Source organism: Telmatherina bonti, assembly GCF_933228915.1.
Source record: "Telmatherina bonti genome assembly, chromosome: 18".
NCBI lineage: Eukaryota > Metazoa > Chordata > Actinopteri > Atheriniformes > Telmatherinidae > Telmatherina > Telmatherina bonti.
In genome coordinates, this window is record NC_136616.1 from 31,904,107 (window position 1) to 31,911,095 (window position 6,989).

Here is a 6,989-nt window from a genome sequence, read left to right on the forward strand (position 1 = left end):
CCAACAACACATTTACATAGCGTATGTGACCTATCAGCGCTGAACACACGTTGGTCACACCCATCTTCAAACTGGTAGATCTGAATGGGAAGAATCAAGGAAATATGTTGACAGACTGGTGGTTCTGTGTTTCCTAGGAGGAAAGATAGGGGGAGTTATCAGATTCTACCTAAAGGAAGAGAGGCAGTTTCTATTACCTCCACCAACAAGCCAATCATTCAGCATTCTTACAGTCACCACATAAAAGCTGCTCTGAGTGGGTGTTTAATTAAATGAACAAATTTACTTCTATAATAAACTCTGGTTCATATCAAAACAGTTTCTCTCATTTGTATTCTGCACTAAAAACTTTCAAATGTCTAGCACCTAAAGGGTTAATATCTCTCACTTTTCTGTGAGTATACTTTTAGCAAATTAAGCTCCAAAAAAATCCTCCATTACAGGTTTTGTCGACTGCTTAAACATTAAACCCTTTTATCCAAACCAAATGCTCAGTTTCCTGAAGCTACTGACTGAATTAGTCACTCTTTAGATGAAATCATGATCCGTTTTCACATGTTTAGACACAACTAGCCAACACATTTTCATTGTGATGCACCTGTGTTGCATCATGAGCACAGGTGGCAAAAGTCAAACAGATTTAAAGCACAGTTGTCACCAAATGAACACACAACTCAAAACTGATTGCGCTTGTAGCTAATGATGTGAGGCAACATATATGAGCCAGTTAAAAGAGCACTAGTTTGTGTGGCATTATGATGGATAAAAATCTGAGAGGAGGGCGAGGGGGAGGAGGAAGAGTCATAGTCTGTGTGAAAGATTGTTGTGGTGCTCAGTAATATCTGATGAAACCAGAGCGAATGTAACTGACCAGACTCTTGTCCATGGTATGAGCATTATGGAGGCCGGGCCAAGGAAACAACCATTACATCCTTTTTCTTCCAGCTCACGAACAGGATGGACCATAGACTGCATATAAAGAGATGGACAGAGCTTCTGTGATGTCACCCATAGATTTCTTAAGAGCTGAATTGAAGCTCGGTGGGCGGTTCCTACCGTTGCCATCTTGGCAGCGTCATGTGCGTCGTCTCGCCAGGAAAATACAAATATGGGCAAAGAGGTGGAGCTGAGAGGGGAGCTTCATGGCGGATGATTGACATCGAGCAAACTCCGAGCTTTCCGTAGCTAAGAGCTAACCAAGCTAACCCCGAGATAATGGGAGCTAACCAGCTAACGGAGGTAAGCGGGTTAAAGCTAAGTCACGTTGTTAACCGGCTAAAAACCGCGGTTGTTCTACATTCTTCTGACTTGAAGTCGGATATTGCTACCTGTCAATCAAAAGGACACGCCCCTAAATATGCAGAACTTCGAGATTAAATTACTTTTAAACGGGCAAGTTAGAAAAAAATTCACTCCCCCCACAGTTGTCATGAAGGTAAACTTGACCTATAAACCGAAAATGGATTTTTGAACCAGGCTGTAAACATGTTTATTTCTGGTTCTCGTTCTTTTTAACATGGCAGTCTATGGGGATTTGTTCTGTTTTGGAGCCAGCCCCTAGCACATGAAGGGGGAACTGGAGTTTTGTGCACTTCCGCATAGGCTTCACTTTGAACCGCCGGACGTTGCCGCTTGGGATGGACGCCATTTCCCCTCTAGGGGGTGCAGTCTGGAGAGACAAAAAATATATGGATCCTAATGCACCTCTGTTCTTATCTGTTGTAAGGCGGCGCTGATAAAACTGGCTGCGGGGCTTATGTTTCAGTTTGGTTTTGTAAACTTGTCATAAATGTTACATGTCTGTATGGCTAACCTTGGACGAGCTGGCTTGAACCTTGAATTTCTCCTAGGGGATGAATTAAGTATAATTGAAGTGAATTACAACCAGTCAATTCACTGTGTCCACAATATTCTCACGATTTAGATCAGAGAACAGGTAATTACCTTTTTTTTACATTTACTTTAGGAATGGGCAACTTTGTTCCTAGAGGGCCACAGTCCTGCAAGTGTTGGGAGTTTCCCTGCTGCAACACAGCTGACTCATATCAATGGGTAATGAGCAACCTTGAGCTGAGCTTGATGTCAAGTCTGCAAATTAAATCTGATAGGTATCAGGATGTGTTGCAACAAGGAAACTCCTAACACCTGCAGGACTCTGGCCCTTGAGGACTGGAGTTGCCCACCCATAATGTACGTAAATGTTGACAATTGTTACTGTATGACATTAATATAGCCTGTACCGCAGAATACTGTCAGTAAATATGTATCAGTACATCACTCTGCCAATATATGGTAGTATTGAAATGGAGGGTTAGTCTGTTTGTAGGCCAAGTATGCCATGTCTATTTTTGTAAGTGGATATTCCTTTTTTTCCCCCTCCCTGAGCTGCTACCTTATCGTGGTGGAGGGGTTTGTGTGTCCTGAAGATTTTCACAGCTATGGTGTCGGGGGCTTTATGCACCCCGATAGGGTCATCCATGGCAAACAGGTGTCTGAGGGAGGGACCAGACTATGTGCAGCGCAACGACCCCCATGAAGATGACGATCATTGGCATTGTTCCTTTGCCGGGACGCGGATCACCGAGGCCCCCCTCTGGATCCAGGCCCAGAGGTGGGGCATGAAAGTGAGCGTCTGGTGACCGGGCCTTCACCCATGGGGCCCGGTCTGGCTCAGCCCAAAAGGGTTACATGGGTTCACCCTCTCATGGGATCACCATCTCCGGGAGGAGCCGTGGCGGTCAGGTGCAATGTGAGCTGGGCAGCAGCAAGAGGCAGGGACCCTGGCAGTCCAATCCTTGGCTGCAGAAGCTGGCTCTAGGGATGTGGAACATCACCTCTCTGGTGGGGAAGGAGCCTGAGCTTTTGCGTGAGGTTGGGCGGTTTCGGGTATATATAGTTGGACTCACTTTGATGCATGACTTGGGCTATGGAACCCATTCCCATATTCTTCCACTCTGGAGTTGCTCACGGTGAGAGGCGCCAAGCAGATGTGGGCATTCTCGTTAGCCCCCAGCTTGGTGCCTGTACATTGCGGTTTGCCCCGGTGGACGAGAGGGTAGCTTCCATTCGTCTTCAGGCAGGAGTACGGGTCCTGACTGTTGTCTGTGCTTATGCACCGAACAGCAGTTCAGAGTACTGTCAGTTCAGAGTGTTGGAGGGTGCTCCCTCTGGGGACTACCTTGTTCTGCTGGGGGACTTCAATGCTCATGTGGGCAATGACAGTGAGACCTGGAAGAGGTTGATTGAGAGGCATGGTCCCCCCTCTGAACCCAAATGGTGTTTTGTTATTGGACTTCTGTGCTCGTCATGGGTTGTCCATAACGAACACCATTTTCAAGCGGAAGAGTGTTCAATATGTACACCTGGCATCAGGACTCTCTGGGCAGCAGTTCGATCATCGACTTTGTAATTGTATCCTCGGAGCTGCAGCCACATGCCTCTGACACTCGGGGACGAGTGGGTGGAGCTGTCAACTGATCACCACCTGGTGGTGAGATGACTCAGATGGTGGGGGAGGAAGCCAGTCAGGTCTGGCAGGCCCAAACGTGTCGTGAGAGTCTGGAAGGAATGTCTGGCAGAGTACCGCGTCAGAGTGAAGTTCAACTCTCACCTTCAGCAGAGCTTCAACCATGTCCCGAGTGAGGCGGGGGACAATGAGTCCGAATGGGCTGTGTTCCGTGCCTCCATGCTGTACAGCTGTGGCTGTAAGGTTGTTGGTGCCTGTCGTGGCAGTTATCGCAGAACTCGTTGGTGGACACCAGCAGTGAGGGATGCCATCAAGCTGAAGAAGAAGTCCTATAGGGGCCTTCTTGGCCAGTGGGACTCGGGAGGCAGGTGAGAGGTACCAACAGGCTAAGTGGGGTGTGGCTCCGGCTGTTGCCAAGGCAAAAACTTCGGCATGGGAGGAGTTCGGTGAGGTCATGAAGAATGACTTCCAGACGGCTTTGAGGGGATTCTGGTCCACCATCCGGCGGCTCAGGAGGGGGAAGCAGTACTCTGTCAATGCTGTGTACAGTGGAGATGAGAAGCTGCTGACCTTGAATCAAGACATTGTGGGTCGGTGGAAGGAATACTTTGAAGACCACCTCAATCCTACCAACACGTCTTCCACTGAGGAAGCAGACCTGGGGGACTCGGGTGGACTCTCCTATCTCTGGGGCTGAGGTCACTGAGGTGGTCAAAAAGCTCCTTAGCAGCAAGGCCCCGGGGGTGGATGAGATCCACCCAGAGTTCCTTAAGGTTCTGGATGCTTGTGGGGCTGTCCTGGCAGACACGCCTCTGCAGCATCACCTGGACATCGGGGACAGTGCCGCTGTACTGGCAGACTGGGGTGGTGGTCCCCCTTTTTAAGAAGGGGGACCGGAGAGTGTCTTCCAATTACAGGGGAATCACACTCCTCAGCCTCCCTGGTAAGATCTATTCAGGGTTCCTGGAGAGGAGGGTCCACCAGATAGTCAAATCTCGGATTGAGGAGGAGCAGTGTGGTTTTTGTCCTGGTCGCGGAACAGTGAACCAGGTCTATACCCTCTTTGGGGTCCTGGAGGGGCCATGGGCGTTTGCCCAACCAGTCTACATGTACTCTGAGGACTTTGAGAAGGCGTTCGACCGTGTCCCCCAAAGGCTCCTGTGGGGGAGTATGGGATACGAGCTGTCCGGTCCCTGTTTGACACGTGTCAGAGCTTGGTTCACATTGCCAGAAGTAAGTCAGATTAGTATCCGGTGAGGGTTGGACTACGCCAAGGCTGCCATCTATCACAGATTCCATTCATAACTTTTATGGACAGAATTTGTAGGCACAGCCGAGGTGTCGAGGGGATCTGGTTTGGTGACCTCAGGATTAGGGTCTCTGCTATTTGCAGATGACATGGTCGTGTTAGCTTCATCTGGTTGTGATTTCCAGCTCTCACTTGAGCGATTCGCAGCCGAGTGTGAAACAGCTGGGATGAGAGTCAGCGCCTCTAAATCTGAGACCATGGTCCTCAGCTGGAAGAGGGTGGATTGTCCTCTCAAAAGTCAGGAGTGAGGTCCTTCCTCAAGTGGAGGAGTTGAAAACCTCGGGGTCTTGTTCACGAGTGAGGGAAGAATGGAGCATGAGATTGACAGGCGGATCGGTGCAGGGTCTGCAGTAGTGCACACTCTGCACCAATCTGTCGTGGTGAAGAAGGGGCTGAGCCAGAAGGCAAAGCTCTCGATTTACCAGTTGATTTATGCTCCTACCCTTACCCTATGGTCATGAGCTGTGTGTCATGACCAAAAGAACAAAATCTCGCATCCAAGCGGCTGAAATGAGTTTCCAACACAGGGTGGCCAGGCTCTCCCTTAGAGTTAGGGTGAGGAGCTCAGTCATCTGGGAGGGGCTTAAAGTGGGGCCGCTGCTCCTCCGCATCGAGAGGAACCAGTTGAGGGGGCTCTGAAATCTGGTCAGGATGCCTCCTGGACCGCCTCCCTGGTGAGGTGTTCTGGGAATGTCCCTGCGGGAGGAGACCCCGAGGAAAACCCAAGACATGCTGGAGAGATTATATCTCTCGGCTGGCCTGGGAACACCTTGGGATCCCCCCTGCAGAGTTGGCAAATGTGGTTGGGAAGAGGGAAGTCTGGGCTTCCCTGCTTAGACTGCTGCACCCGCAACCCGACTCCGGATAAAGCAGGAGAAAATGGATGGATGGATGGTTGGATGGATGGATGGTTGGATGGATGGATATTCCTTTCGAAGAATTTTGAAAGACTGACACATGGGTGTAGGAGGACAGGTATCTTCTCCCCACACCGAGAGACCCCAATTGTCAATATGGTCCATGAGAACAACACCATTAAACTGTGTGAAAGTCAGGCTGTGGAAAAGAGTAGATATTGTATGGAGGATGAGGGAGGGGCAGAGACAAGAGATGTGTGGAAATTTGCAGCGCAAGTAACATTACTAATGTGAGCATGAACTGATAATGCGCTATCCAGTGTGATTCGCAACCTCTTAAACTGAAGGAAGCAAGAACAGGGAAGCTGTCGATAGATGGGGAACAACTGTCTACTTTAGAAAGGGTAGTTTTGTGGGGAACAACTGTCTACTTTAGAAAGGGTAGTTTTGTTTCCAATAATGAGGATTTCTGTTCAATCATGTTTAGTTTAATGAAGTTGGAGATTAACCATGATTTTATATTTGAATAAATGTCTTGTCAAGGAAGAGGTGGGGAACGTGCTAAATTAGGTTTGCTGGAGATGTAAAACTGGGTGTCATCTGCAAAGCATGGAAACTTAATGCTATCTTTGCAGAAAATATTGCCAAATGAAAGTAGATGGCGAAGAGAAGAGGCCCCAGAACTGAAGCCTGGGACACCCCTATTGTAAAAGGGAAAGGTGAAATCTGAGGGACTTGACCAGGATTAACTGAGTGCAGCCTAAGAGATAGAAATGAAACACGTAGGGTGCCGGAAATACCAATGGAAGACAGTCCATTGAAGATAATTGTGTGAGAAATTGTATCTACAAGAATACTCAGTTCAAGGCAGATTAGAAAACTGAGCAAACTCGAATCTACAGCCATGAGGAGGTCATCTGTTATTTTAATGACAGCAGTTTCTGTACTGTGGCAGGTACAAAAACCAGATAGGAACTGTTCATAGAGGGAGTTTTGAGTCATATAGGTGTAGAGTTTAGCAGAAACTGTTTGTTTTGGTTTTTTTTTTCCAAAACTGCTGGAAATGAAAGGAAGGTTAGAAATTGGGCAAAGGTTATTTTAGTTCAGTGGTGTCCAAAGAGTTTTTGAGGGCCAATGTCCTGTGGGTTTTTGATGTATCCCTTTCCCAATACACCTGTCACACATTAATAGCATCCAACAGCCAATGAAGTTTTTCACATTGACTGATGTATTTGAGTCAGGTGTGTTGGAACAGGGATATTCGGAATAACTCCAGGATTGTGCCCCTCGAGGACTGGAGCTTCACATCCCCGTTGTAGTTGTTGCGGTGTAAATAATTGTTTTTTGAGTGTTGGGA